This window comes from Cynoglossus semilaevis, chromosome 3 (assembly GCF_000523025.1).
Source record: "Cynoglossus semilaevis isolate Cse_v1.0 chromosome 3, Cse_v1.0, whole genome shotgun sequence".
In the NCBI taxonomy this organism is placed as follows: domain Eukaryota; kingdom Metazoa; phylum Chordata; class Actinopteri; order Pleuronectiformes; family Cynoglossidae; genus Cynoglossus; species Cynoglossus semilaevis.
Window position 1 is genome coordinate 10,643,372 of NC_024309.1, and position 15,254 is coordinate 10,658,625.

The following is a 15,254-nucleotide window of genomic DNA, read 5'->3' on the forward strand; positions in this document are numbered from 1 at the left end:
AGTGGAGAGTGAGGTGAGGAGCTTAGTCAGTTTTAGACTGTGGTCTAGAATTCTAGGTCTATAAGTCTTAGAAAGGACAGGTAAGGACCCTTAGTACAAAGATGGAACACAGGGACCAAAAAAATATCTTTAAAAAACGTGATGGTTGTGAGAGAGTTCTCCTTGTGAATGCAGTAAGAGACTCTTAATGTCTAAAATAATCCCATTTTGACTAAAGAACCCACACACACTGTTTTGAGCAACGTGCCGTCTTGGTTCATTTGGTACTATTATAAGTACATAGTGTATTTTAGCCTAATCTAAAACTATGAACTAAAAAAAACACGTTTGTAATTGTTACGTAAGTGACATAAGCTTTAAGAGACAAGAAAAGAAAGCCGTTTAACTGTTATTAGCTGTGTTGAGAGACAAGAAAAGAAAGCCGTTTAACTATTAGCTGTTTTGTTTTTTGAAGCTGTATTACCGGCGATTGACCACTGCGTGGCGGTGGTTTCTACTTTTTGTTACGTGTCTGATGGAGCGTCAGCACTTCCTGGTACTGACGTCGCTGCTGACGTCAGAGGCGCAGCTCAGGGGAACAGCTTGAGCTTCAGTGTAGAGTGAGAAGAGACGGAGGAAGCGCTGGGTGAAAAACTTTACACTGTACCCTGAGACACGGACGCAGCAGACGAAGACCGCTGCACTTTATTCCCTTGCGTGAAGCACAGCGGAGGATTAAATGCACCTGGAGGAGACGAAAAAGAAGAGCTTTTAAGGGCCTTTATAAAAATATTTGGTTGGTAATTCTGGGGCGCCTGAGTGCAGAGAAAGCGCAGTTTCCGGACAACACAACCAGTGTTTTGGAGACATTGATTTGCATGCATTTGGATTTTTACAGCCGTTTTTCTCTGATTATAAAAGTTATAATTCATTAGTCCACACTTAGAATCTCTGCAACAAGAACATGGAGTCGGATAGATAACAAGGTAAGAGGCCTGTTTTTGTCCTTAACTCATTTATTCGTTGGGATTATTCAAGTTCATATGGCGTTGAAAAAGTAATTTGCATTTCGATTTCCGGTAATTATGAGGTGACTTTTTATTTATTTATCCCATATACGTGTTTTATGTTTATTCTGAAAATGTACTTGCACAAATAAAAAATAGCTTTTTTTCCATCCACCAATCCAAATATATATTTCAAGTTGACAATACATGGAAGATGATAATTATATGCATTGTTTCGGAAACTTTATCACTTTTTTAGGCGACGATTCAAGTTATCCAATTTATTATTGCGTTGTTAGAGCCACATGGTGGAATAGCGGTAGGGGTTAATGCCTTACAGTGAGAAGATGTCAGTAACGTCTCACCGTTAAGGACTTAGGTTGAATGGACACTCTAGTGTTAATAGTTGTTAATGGAACCAGTGTCTGACTGGAGACATGTCTGTGGTATGTCCCCATATATGGGCCTTATGTTCACTATCTTTTAGGATTGGGCTGTAAAAGATGGATAAGAACTTTTTGCCATTACTGTACAAAATCAGACATCGGAATAATTCACATCATGATTAGAATAAATCACTAGAATTGTGTGTTTGCAAGCGATGAATCTTAACTAAAGACCTGTTGTTGCTGAGGGTCCATATAAATGTCCCCACCTTTGACACGGCTCTGGGTCCAGTCTTTGGAAATAAAGGCTTGCATTCATTTCATGTGGTTCCTTTCACTGTGAGAAACTGTGAAAATGGCTAAAATTGGAGGTACTGGAAAGTTACTGTCATCCCTGCTGCTGCACTCATTCATCCTCTCAGAGGTTTTTTTTTCCAGCTCAGTATTCCAGACCTCTGTGATTCACAGTGGTCAGTTAAAACAGGAATCCTCAGCCCCTGCCCAAAAAAACCTCCTCATTCCTTCCCACGATTCATTGTTTTTCTTCGCCCATTTCTAGGTCCATCCCTGTCCCTTTACTCAGTGTTCAGTGAGGGTCATTACTGTAGTGAAGGTGATGAGGACGCTGCTCAGATGTTGCTCAGATGCTGCACAGCTTCGACCACCGCTGAGCTCATACATCCCCCTGTTGACAGACCTTTGAGACGCTCTGCCAAATTAGATTTTGATGAGGCTGCCCTCTTCATCAATTCAAATCAATATGAAGTGCACTCAGCAGAGTCTGAGCAGCAAACTGACTGATGACTGTATCCGCAGGTTGGCACGACCCCCCGGGGTCTTAGAAATAGCCTTAAAGTGAGAGTCAAACTGTCAAATGGAAAGTGTCCACAGATACAGTTGGTGTGCCTCAAGTTAAACCATCCATTTTTCCTGATTATGGGCCTGGATCCCACATCGGGAATGCCAGCCGCAGACATTAGCAGTGATTCATTGCTGAAGCTGAATTAAAATAATTATGATGCATCTCCTTGAGACCTTAAAAAGTATCCTGTCATTTGTTGAAAACTTTGGTTTTTATCATACTTGGAAGAAAAAGTGCCACCCAGATACTACTTTAATTGACTATTTGTTAATTAACCACTTAAATCTACTTCGTACGGACCTTCAGGACGATGCTGCGTCGTCTCTTCTGCTGCTTATTTACTTCTTCATCAGTAGGATTGTGACCTCTGGCCCCTCCCACTCACTGAGTGTGAAGTCATGCTATCAGTGCTGACTTCACAGAAGCATGAACACTCGCCAGACTCCCACTGACTACAGGCCTGTGGGTCGAAGGTTATTGTTACTCACTTAGACACACAGATTGTCCTCCCTTTATTGAGGTCTGTTTTAGTGGTTGCTTGGTTACGGTCAAACTCAAAACAGTTCTGTAGAATAGATACACTTAAATAGACAATGACAAAATTCATGCTTGAGGAAGAATTTCTGAAGTAAGAAAAGATACTTTTGTACTTTCCAGGAAATGCCCTGTGTCGTGGTTCTTATATTCGACCTTGTGCAAAATTTACAACTTAAGCTTATGATTTTCAATGACAGCTGTGTCGTGGTTCTTATATTCGACCTTTTGCAAAATTTACAACTTAAGCTTGTGATTTTCAATGACAGAAATGCGAAACTATCTGAGGTTTGATGCTCTTTGATCTTGAGCAGGCACAGAGGCATTTGTAATTGGTGAGATATGCTATGATAAAATAGCTGCCTCTAATTGTTCTGTGGACCATTTGTTGCAAGCATATGTCATGTTTCAGACTCACTGATCTCAGGTTTGTCAGTGCACAACTGTTGTTGAGCTTGCTTTCTAAATTTCTGACAAATCATAGCATTGTTTCCTTTGTGTAGCAACAACAGCATTAATAATATACTGGAAACAGTGTGGTGAAATAACGCCAACGTTTTGGGTTCTGTAGAAACTCTTCCTCAGTTTAGAGGAAGAGATGGAGCAGAGATCTCTTGTCATTCTTCAGATATTTTATAAATGTGTTTCCATGAAGTGGTGTGTACGAACACACCATAATATATAACTAGGGTCCACGGACCCCATGTTGAATATGTGTAGTCCTTTTTACTTGTTGTGTTTTATTGGTGTGCTGTGGCACTGACTTTACACAGACGATGTTAAGGATGGAGAATAGTTTGCTGTGCTGAAGCATGAAAGATTGATGGTCAAGGAGACGAGCAGAAATCCATTCAACAGGACTGTAGAAAGATCAGTGATGAAAGAAGCAGTCAGTGAGACAGCTCTCTGTCCAACCATCAGACCTGTGTAAAAGATCGACCAGATGGAAACCACAGTTTATGTAAAAAGGAAACACGGGTCAAATCCTCTCCAACTCGGTGAGATTGTTCTGCGTGTCATTGTATTTTCATTTGTCATGTGGAACTAAAGTCTCGTTCATTGTTCCTGTTAAAAATGCTGCAGCTTCACAAAGATGAATCTGTGATTCTCAGTCAGAGGTCAAACCGAGACTGGACTCCCGAGGGAGTCAAGTAGAAGAGCTGCAGCTCATGAGCTGTGAAACTGAAAAGTTTGGCACTGCACAAAGGCAGGTGTTCCAAGAGGGCTGCGACACACCCAGGATGACGTTCAACACCAACGGCTGACAGCGCCGCCGGTGGACACCGCTGGATTAATGACCTCATTTTGTATGTAGAAGAAAATCTGGGTTTTGTTTGGTCAACAAGGGCGTGCTGCGTGGAGGCGGGGAATCTGCTGATTTCTGAGTTGCAGCAAAGACAACCCCCTCCACCTCCACCTCCACCCTCACCTCCACCCCTCTCTTCTTGCCAGAAGACCAAGAGAGGAAGTTGTCCTGATTGGGCTTTGTCTGCACAGGCTGGAAGGACAATGCCATCAGCAGCAGAGTCTGCGAGGACGGACAGAATGAGAACACACAGGCAGACGAGGTCACGCAGTAACAACCAGGACAAGTACGGTGTGTGTACAGAGTTCAACCAGGACAAGTACGGTGTGTGTACATGCCCGTGTAAAATACATGCCCTGGTACTCCACTGACTCTGGTACTTGTGGTATAAATGTCTCAGCGCTGAGGCAGAACTACATTCTTGTCTCCTCCTCAGCCACAGCTGTTCCATTTGACGTTCCGTCTTGTGTAACAGGCCCACGTCCGTAAGCGTGTGTGTCTGCGTTCAGGCGCAGGAACACGGTGAATGGATGTGCTTGTAATAGCATGTCACCAACATAATGGGAAGAACAGCTTAGTCGGCAGATTGTGCTGAGATTCCTCCTGCGGCGGAGAATGCAGCCCATGTGATCTGAGCAGAGGATTTATGGGGTTGGACGTCGGGACGATGGCTCCTTCAGTTTGTCTATTTTTAGTGGAGGTGTTGTGGAGTCCATGTTGTCTGCGGTGACTGGGCGCGAACAGCGCCACCACCTTCTCTGGGCAGTCAGTTGAGTTAAGGAAGAGGAACAGACTGGTCGTTGTGCAAGAAGTCACAAATCTGTTGTAATCCATACAGAATGACACGGATGGAAATTTAAACCAAAAATTAAAAAAAAAATTTGCTGACAACAATGATGTTGACTTTTCCACCATGAATGGACTTCAGTGTTAAAGAAAGTTTATCAGTGACTTTATCACTGGTTTATCACTGGTTAATTACTGTCTTTTTTTACTAGTTTCAGCCTTAATTTCTTAATTCTTCGTTTTTAACAATCTTTGTGGAGCTTTGATTTATTTTGTTATAAAATGCATTTTATTGACAAGATGAAAAACAGGAAACTTTGTGGACAAATGTTAATCTGGTTCAGACTCTTGGTGAAAAGTGGCGGTGTCATCTGAGTATCTGACTGTCCACGCTGGTACACCCACTGGGTGGGGACACGTTTCAGAAGACACATGTTACAGAGACAACTGCTTCTTCATCACATTAGTTCTGTTAAAGCTGGGAAGATCCGTTCAGGTTGTTGTTGAGTCGAATCATAGTCAGTCTGAAAAACAAGTCATTTTATTTTGGGATTTTGTTTTGTTTTTTTATTCAGTACTTCATTGATTAGAAGAGTTCATTGATGGTCACGAATGATGTTCTTATAACAACCTCCTTTAACATGAACGTCAACGTGGACTATGAACAAGACGATGGCACGAATTGTCCCAATGTGTTTTTCATCTATTTCTTCCATAAAAAAGCCCCCAGTCTCCTCTCAGCAGAATAAGCCCCCGGATAAAAAAACAACGTTGAGGGGGCCAAGGTTGTGATGATAAATCAGCGCCAAAAGCCCCACGTGGTGTGACATTTCTCCCACCCACACGCTCCCTTCCTCACCCAAAAACCCTTGCATCCCCACAGTGTAAGGCCACAGTGGGCTCTGCATGTGTGTGTGTGTGTGTGTGTGTGTGCAGCAGGACAGAGTATTGTGTTACTTCCCAGAATCAGTCCGTGTAAACGCTCTGACTCATGTGGGGAGGCCACCGCGCCGTCTTGGCAATAGTTCAGTGAACAGGTCACCCCCGCCGTTGACCTTTAAAAACAGTCGCTCACCTCAGTGTTTTACTCATTACTGGTGTTTCCTGTGCAACATTTGCATACTCAGACTGTCGTACCTAGACGACAGTCACGCCTTTGATCGTAACGCTGATATCTCACAAATCATAAAGGTCTGAGTCATATACTGTGTGGTGCTGTTTAATCACAGGGTGCAGTGGTTGGTGGTCTTGCCTAACAGCCAGAAGATCAACAATATTTGATTTCCTGGTGGCAGTTGACGATGACTTGACATGTTCTGTGCCTGTGTGTGAGTTTTCTCTGAGTACTTCTACTACAGTCGTTTCCTCATGCAGTCATGTAGTGTTAGGTTGTTGTTTCACTCTTAATTCACCGTAGGTGTGAATGTGAGTGTGAATGATGGACTGGTGAACAATCCAGGCTGTAACCTCTGCCCTCGCCCGCCGTCTGCTGGAATTGGCTGCAGCTCCTGCTAACGCCCTGCTATGGAATGAATGGTTAGCATGTTTAGCTTATCCTAGCTAAAGTTTGAAGACCCTGACTATTGTACGGTAAAAAAATAAAAAATATAGAAATGAAATTAAGGGGTGTATACTTTTCAATTTAAAAAAAAAATAAAAAAATGACTTAGCTTAACAAAAGCATAGCTGGAGCCTATACTTAGCTTTAGTCAAATTAATAACACAGGCAGCACTTAGATTTGTCATCGCTGAGTTTCACTCCACTCATGTATAAAGTACAAATGGATCAGGTTTTGACTAAGGTGCGATTCCGTCACTGCCCCTTCAAACCACAGACCAGGTCTCCGTAACGTGTTTGTTTAAGTTTCTTGTGTCTCTGAAGCGCTGCTCTGAATCATAATTTTCGCCCTCGACAGATCAGGTTGCTGTGATCATTTTCATGACCTCCATCCTCTGCACAGCCTTGACCTCATCAGTCAAACTGCAGCAGCTGTCCCGTTCTCTCCACCTACTGGTCTTTTTAATTCTCTTGATGGATCATCCCTTTTTTTGGTCTGTTCCAGAGAATAGCAATCGAGGGATTCCAACAGGCACTTGAGAAGTTTGACCGTTGATTTTTGATGTTGTTTTTGGGACTCCTCGTGAGTGATGTCATCGATGAGGTCACTGCTCAGGCCACCAGGCTGCTAAGTAGCTCACAGCTCTGGAGCGGGGGGTGTTTCCCTCTGAGAGCCTGTGTTTATTTAGTTAGAAAGTGATGTAACCGCGCTGAAAGAGGACAATGTATGTGCACATACGTGCCTGCAGAGTCTTGGCCGTGATTCCCGTCCCAATCATTCCAACAACAATGAAATGGCTGCGTGTCGTTTGAGGAGCTTGTGCTTTGTCTGGCGTGAACAAATCCCCACAAACCCATGTCTGAAATCCCGTCCTCTGCTGTCCTCTTTTAATTAACTTGCTTTGTCATTTCGCTGCAGTGCTCCTACTGTGACGAAAGAGAGGCTCCTGCCAGTGAAATACTGGTCGGAGTGGTGGAGTGAAGCCTCTTCTGTCTCGTTGGACGCGCCGTCGGTTTATTCCGTGATTTACATCACAAATGAGTTTATGCGAGTTACAAACAGTCTCCTGTTGGAGGACGTGTGGCAGCAGAGCAACAAGAGCGAGAGGCGATTAGCATTTGATCTTCAACAAGCTGGGCTGTCACACCGCCCGCCTGCCAGGACACGTGGGGAGAATTGGGCGTGCGATCAGTGGGCACCACTAGCCTGGACTCATGCTGGGCAGTGGGGTGAAGCAGATGGGCCATCTGGTGGCTTGCTGGCAGCCAACAGGCGACTGCTGTGTGCCGGGGGGTGTGTGTGTGGGTGTGTGTGGCCTTAACGGACTGGGTGAACCGTCTGGTGGCTTGCGGGCAGCCAGCAGGCGACTGCTGTGTGCCGGGGTGTGTGTGTGTGTGTGTGTGTGGCCTTAACGGACTGGGTGAAGTGGTTGGAGGAGACCACCTGTCCTGTGGTCCAGCACTGTACTACCACAGACTGATGCTGTGTCTCCACTTAGTGGAGAGTGGAGACCTGACTGGGTGTGTGGACAGGCTGCTGCAGCAGCCTCTCAATTAATGTGGCATTATCTTCATAAAAATGTACTTAAAGTCAGAGTTGATCTAGTGCAGTACTTCTCAAATAGTGGGACGGGCCCCCAATAGGGGGCGTGGTGAGGGACGGGGGGGCGGGGAGGCGTGAAAGTCTTCAATGGAATATTGCACGCACATGGACGTTAGTGCATCACTGCTGTAATGCATGAATGATAACAAGCCTCCAGTCACTAGGTGGCAGCAACTCATACAGTGGTTTGTACAGATAAAGAATATACGTTATTAGGTTGTCAATAGTATTTCAATTCGTGGGAGTGGGGGTCCAGGCCATAATAATATTCTTATACTTCCCGTGTTTTTCTGACTCACTGGTGTCCTGACATTTTGAATGCTCTCCAGTTCAAACATCAGAAAGTTTTATGATTGAAAGATAGACGTCAAACGTTAGCAACCGAATCAATTCTCTAGAACTTTCCACTCTGAGTAAATACTTCCTGCTTCAGTGTGGTAATGTATGCTCAGGGAGGTGACACTGTTGGAATAATCAGTACTAATGACAATTTAAAAAGTAATGGATTTCAGAATACTGGATTTTGTGGCTAACGTGTTTCCCGATGTTGGAACTGTCAAGAACGTGCACTCTTGGTCCTCGCCCCTTAGGCTTCAAATCAATCCCAGAAGCCCAGAAACTCCTGCCGTCCCTGCTGACCAGCTGGGCCGTGAAAGACATGTAGAAAACACAGACACCGAGCAGAAAACACACAGACTGGTGGACAACGTGGACGCTGCAGACAGTGAAACAGAGACTTAATGAAGTTTTGCAGAAAATTCCGGGGGGATTGCTCTTTTTATGAATCCCTCTGGAGACTCTTTATAACAACTGCGCTGGAACATGAGCCTCTGCGCCCAGAGATTTACAGTCACTTTAACGCTGTTTATTTTTGAAATCTAGAACGTTCTCTGTATTTAGTTTCCATTTGTTTCTACATTCTGCACCGTCACTCCATCTCTGGTTCCTGTTTCCTTTTTGCTCGACTTGCATTTGAAAGAGAGACAGATCTGCAGGCAGCATAACAGGATGCGGCCATCGTCCTAATGAGAAATCAACATTTCATCATTCCACAACCAGGAATAATGGCTTTATTGTATCTAAACACTCCAGCGCGGATTATGGAAAGTGTTTTACAGCTGGCTTTCCTCCTCTGTTGTTTACTCCCCGTCATCAGAGGAGCATAAAAGAAAAAAAGTGTCAGATGCAAAAACACGCCATTATGGGATGTGACAGACGTTTTTCTGCTCACTGGAGCCGTCCTCTGTGTCTGAAGCTCTTCTGGTCTTTACCTAAGGCTGACAGTTAGGCAAACAACAAGCACGTCCCACACCTGCTGCACCGCCACACCACAGCATCTCAAGGACGACAGGCCTCTCCATCATCACACAGACAGATTCCTCCATGACAGCCGACATGTGGTTCTCAGAGAGGCAGAGATAGAGAGAGAGAGAGAGAGAGAGAGAGAGAGAGAGAGAGAGAGAGGCAGGAAAGAGATGTACGAAGGCGTTAGCAAGATTTAGATTTACCTAGTTACCAGCTGTTTTTTCCCAGAAAAATACACATAAACCACATGAGAGCGTTCTGGTTAAATACAGATTAAATGAATTAGAAGAAGCTGGGGGCGGGGGGGGCACTTTTGTGTTTAAACTACCACCTGCATCCTGTTTGGTCATTGTTTTTCTGTGCAATGGCATAAATATTATGCAGCGAGAAGAAGGAAAATGGTTCTGTTTGGATGTTGAAACCATGTTGTTTTTTTTTGTCACAGGGTGAAAGCTTTGCCTGCAGAGAGAAGTTGAGCTCCGTGCTCAAGTTCAACAGGGTCACTTCCTGATGATGACAGTAAACATGGGTGAGTATTACTCAAAAGCAGGTTCCTTTTAACGGCAAACATACACAAACGGAACCGCCGCTAACATTTCCTCCGCGGTAATGCAGTATTATGAAGGAAAACCTTAAACAGGCTAAATAAAAAAAGAGTGAAGTACGAACAGCTCCAGATGGTTCATGTCCTGTTTACCTCGATGTTTTGTTCTGGAGACGTTTACAACTTAAACAGTTTGACTCTGTAATGGTCACTATGGAAAATGAAATGTGCACTGAGATTGTTGTTTCATCCAAATATTAAAATATTAAAATAAAAATGTTACTCTGGGAATAGATCAGTAGTTCTGTGACATATTAAAGTCTCAGGGTGCAATCTTAGGAGAGCGCTGAACAGTGCTTAGTTCATTTATTTTTTACATTTATTATTACTTTAGTTAAAATTAAATCATTTTTATGAAACTCAGTCTTCTGTGTGTCCAACAGCAGCACACACGCCTCAGCCTCTACACTGTACTTGTGCTAAAATAGACACTAACAATGGGTTCCTTGTGCTATATTTATACGTGCACATGACCCAGCGGCATGAACAGGGTCATTCCTAACTTCTCGTGCTCTCATTCATGTATGTTCTCCATATTAATATGATTCATAAATTAATAAATGATTAATTACAATCAGTACAATGACTTAAACTACCAAACAGCACAGGGTAAAACTTTGAAATACAAATAATATGTTGTCTTTGATATAAAAAAACCAATATCTTCCTCTGGTCTGACAGACCAAGTTAGGATTAGACTTGTAATGGAAGGATTGTCGGTTTGAATCCTGGCGCCTGGACTGCTCCCAGGTCACATTACCAGGGATCCAGAGATGAGTGAAATGTAGAGAGTAATTCCCCGTATTATAGTTCTGGAAGAAGAACTAAAACTTTTTCAATATTAATGACATAACATAATATTTAAACCAGATTTTTTTCTCTTAATTTGTGTTTCATTCTTTGGTCAAACTGTGTTTAAAGATTGTGTTCTTGTGTTCTTTCTGACTTTGGTGTATTTTTTCCCCCTACCTTAGATGATGGTTTCCAAAATGGACCAGGGCAGCACAGGAACTTACAAGGTAAACACCAAATCTTATTACAGTGTATGTCAATAAAAAAACAAATCTTTTTAAATGTTTGCAGCTGGGTTTCTGTAAACAGCTTTAGGAAGTTTTGATAAAATGTACATTTGGACATTAAAGCAGTTATCAGGGGCTTTCTCTCAGTGAAGTATGTGTTTAAAAGCGTTGTCACATGACAGCTATGACAGCTATGACAGCTATTATCCAGACAGAGTGTTTGGTCGGTCAGTCTCAGGGGCCTGACTGTAAATCCAGGACAAAGATTCCACGTTTTCTTCAACATTTTAATCCAGATGTGAGCCGTAAATCCATGGAGGGGCCGTGGCTCTGCTCTTGTGGTGACAGTGTTTGTTGGTGATGAATCTGTCCCCCATCAACAAACTTGGAACTTAATAAAAGTCCAGATTTTACTGGTCCTAAAACTTGGAAGTAGGGATGAAATTCTATAGATATATCGGAAAGTGGATTTTCTTCTACTGCTGTAGCTCTTTGTTGTCATGCTTTTTTACACTTGCACGTTGCGATCTTTGTACTTGTAAACGATGAATTATAGACTTCTTATCTTATCCTATTCGTATATAAATGTTTTTTTTTTTTATTGACGTGACATAATATCTTATCCTATTCGTATATAAATGTTGTTTTTTTTTATTGACGTGACATAATGGTGGCGGTGATGTTAGCAGGTAGCGTACAGGCTAGGAGAAGAAAAGCCACAGCCTTTAGGTGTGGAGTGAAACTGTTTGCAGACATTCCTTCAATGAAATGACACTCAGCGTGGACTTTACACGAACATTAATTGCACAAGTGCTGTCACATACCCACAATGCCCTGCTCCACAGCACAGCAGTTCTTAATGACAGATTAACCAAAGCCGTCTAAGCATTACACACATTAGCTCTTAAATTAGCCGGATCACAGTTTCGATTAAACAATAAGGTGTGTGTGTGTGTTTGTTCAGCCAATTTGTATAGGTGTTGTGTGTGAATTTGTGTGTGTGTGTGTGTGTGAGAGAGAGAGAGAGCGGCCCATGCTGCTGCTGTTGCTGTTGCAGAGGGAGGACATTTTTGGCTCCAGCTGCTAAGCCTGCCGGATGCCTTTGCCATGATGTTTCTCTCGGCACCAGGAAATCCCCTCACTGTCTTCATTCAGCCAGCCCGGCTTGCTCATACACACACTGCACTCACACACACGCACTCTTACTGACAAACACCGAAGGTTTCTGCCCCTTACACACACTTTGTTAGCTCTGTGAACTAGCTCCTCTGCCTGAGCTCCAGTCGCAGCTCTCTGCCTCTGACGTTTCTGCGTTCCTCATTTCATCCACTGCTGGTTTCACAGCTCTCAGATTTAGCCCAAGGAGGAAAAATAAATAAATAAATAAATAAATAAACTGAGTGATGATGCAAGGCAGGGCAATCTATTGTGAAATCTCTCTCTCTCTCTCTCTCTCTCTCTCTGCTGCTTCACTCTCTCGGAATTCCCCCTTTATCTCATTATCATCACGTCATATTTAAGACACAACATAAGACGGAGGAAATCAGAGGCCGGCATTTCATCCTTTCTGAGTAACAGGTCAAAGGATGGGGTCCATTTGACCGGAGGTTTCCCTAAACTTCCTGCGGTGAGTTTGTGAGTCTGTTTCTGGCGGCGGTCTGTGGTTGGTGTGTGTGAGCTGGTTGCTTTCCACTGTGCCGGCAGTTTTGCTTGGCAGGCCTGGAAGACCAGGCCTAACTGATGCAATTACTTCACTTTTAGGACTGCCATTAGACCTGGCTCTGTGCACTACCACGCATTTCTCACACTCACACCGCCCCCCTCCACCAAACTGCTCTCCCGCTCCTCTCCGTGTTATTATCCAAAGGTTACAGCGCAGGCCACAAGCCTTTATTAAGACTTCTCCACTCTGATATACACACAGCCAGGCAACAGGGACTGTTTGTTTTGTATCCTTGACTCCCAGTGCTCTGGGTCCTTGGCTGAGACTGTGGAGGCTGGGCTGAATCATTTGTTAGCAGAGACACTGGCAGCGAGAGAGGGCTCAAGGTGAAAGTGTTGTTTGCAGTTATTTAAGGGCAGGGGGTGACAGAAAAATCCAACAAAAGTCTGGCTGTGAGCCTGTGCAGACCATGTGAACAATAATGAGAAATTTATTAAAAAAAAAGATGGAACACAGTTTGATCTTGGAGGATTTCATAAGATGCTTTTTTGACGCCTCTAGTCGGACGCTTGTCGTCTAAAAAATAAACCTAGACACACAAACCACCTCTGTACATTTGTATCTTGTTATTTTGCTGGTAATTGTTATTTGTTTGTGGTGCGGTGTCTGCTGGGTGCTGCTGTGGTCCAAGGTCCAAGCTCGTGTGACAGACGGTGTACATGGAGCAGTGGAGATGTGGCCTTTAAAACCCCAGATCCATACCATGATCAGACTCTTTGTCTTTAATATGAGTCAGTATAAAAACATGTTCAGGTTTCCTGAAGAATTCCCTCCTGAGCGGCGTTCCTGTTCAGCTGGTTTGTACTGTACAAATATGGTTTAAAGATGAGATCCTGGGTTGAAGTCTGTCTGTTTAGTCTAAACATTTTTAATGATTCAAAGACAGTGTTGTGACTTTTGTCTCAGGGCTTTTCTTTTATTTGCGTTTCTCCTGCCTGAACTGCTATGCAGATGATGACCTGATGTGCACTCACTGTAACGTTTTCCTTGGGAAACAATCCAAGCTCCTCTCCTTATAATTATAATATTTTGTCCTGTGTCTCCATCACTGTAGACATTTGTTATAACCATGTGTGATAAACCACCTGTATAAGGTAACAGTTGAGTAGGTGACATTTTCATACTTGTAATTTAAGTTCATTTTTACAACAGTTTTAATTAGTATAGACAATTCTGATGCTAGCTAAATATATGGCTTGAGTGAAATTATAATTTATTGGCATTTCACATTAATTCTCAGCTTATCCATTTATTTACACATATCCATTTTTATCTCTACATTTGTCCTATTGTTTCCTCATTTATTTGGCATGTGTGAGGACAGTGTTGTAGAATTACTGTAAGCATTCAATCACTACTACATGCTGTATATTTGTGTGTGCGTAATCAGTAAATTCAAGAGTAAAGTGCTGATGACTTTCAGTGCGGTCTCAGTGGAGCTGGACTCTTGTGTTTGTCTTGAATGATTCAATCAAAAATCCATTATTTTCCTGATTCCCACTTTAAAGCTTTGCCTTATTCAGTTTTCACAGCAGAGACAGTGACTCAGTTCCTTCCTGCTCTTTGTGGACGGTCTTCACAGCAGAGACAGTGACTCAGTTCCTGTCTGTTAGCCACACACCTTCACTGACTGTTTATGATAAACAGTCCTGTAGAGTAATAAAGCTGTTCCCAGAAGAGTACAATCAATGGAAATGTGAAAATGTAGTAAAAAAAAAAGTCCAGAAATGCTAAGACAACACTTAAGTAATTTAAATGTTTTTTACAAATGTAAAAAGACAGAGGTTATTATGATAAAAAAAACAGCAATAAGTTAGCTAGGTAAAAGCTAACACATCCAAATGCTATATTAAGATACTGTAAAACCCGTAGTGAAAGCTAATAGACTTCTCAAAGCTAACTTTTCGACAGTATGGTTAAAATGTAATATAATTTGCACAATGTAAGGAAACCTACCACAGCAGTGAGTAAGCTGTAAAGGAAGCACAGAAGAATACACAACAATGGAGACCACAGTCTTATTTAATGGCTGCAGGTGACGTGTGACACGTGCTACGTCAATCATTGGTGGCACATTCCTGCCTTTATGAGTCTTTATGTCACTCAAGCCCCATAATCTGCCACGACCAACCAAGATCTCACACCCAAATAGGCGGGTACACACAGAACGGTTCAGACAAAAGGTGTTTTTGAACCTTCAATTTTATTACATACGCATTATTGTTATAATTATATAAACTTTCAAAAGTTCCTCCTTCTAAGGTGATTATTCCTAACCTCGGACACAGGAGTACCCTGCACAGCTCCACCCAGCTCAGCTATTACTGCACTCCCAGTACATCTTATGCTATGTCCCGGAATAAAAACATTTTGAACTTGTCCACGGACGTCACTGTCACAGCAGCTTCTTTTTGTTAACAGTAATTTCTGCAGATTTTCAACGTTAAAATATTGTAAAACAAGTCATGAATTATCCTGTTGTTCTTCAGCCGAGGATACAGACGTTAACCACAATTCCCATTTGGACAAAGTCTGCACCAGTCTGCAGTAGCTGTGGAGAGTCAGCATGGTTAGAGTTGGAT

General features: G+C 42.8%; 1 protein-coding gene across 3 annotated transcripts in view; it reads left to right on the forward strand.

The window, feature by feature from the left end:
* Nucleotides 1-565: 565 nt before the first annotated feature.
* map3k22 (mitogen-activated protein kinase kinase kinase 22) overlaps nucleotides 566-15,254 on the forward strand; it is a 38,958-nt gene continuing 24,269 nt past the window's right edge. The window contains exons 1-3 of one of the 3 annotated variants that reach the window (XM_025054545.1): nucleotides 566-965; nucleotides 9,772-9,855; nucleotides 10,905-10,949. The gene's annotated coding sequence lies outside the window, so the exon portion shown is untranslated. Of the gene's footprint in view, nucleotides 966-9,771; nucleotides 9,856-10,904; nucleotides 10,950-11,637; nucleotides 12,577-15,254 lie in introns of those variants that run through there. The other 2 variants (XM_025054544.1, XM_025054546.1) reach the window with 2 other exon arrangements.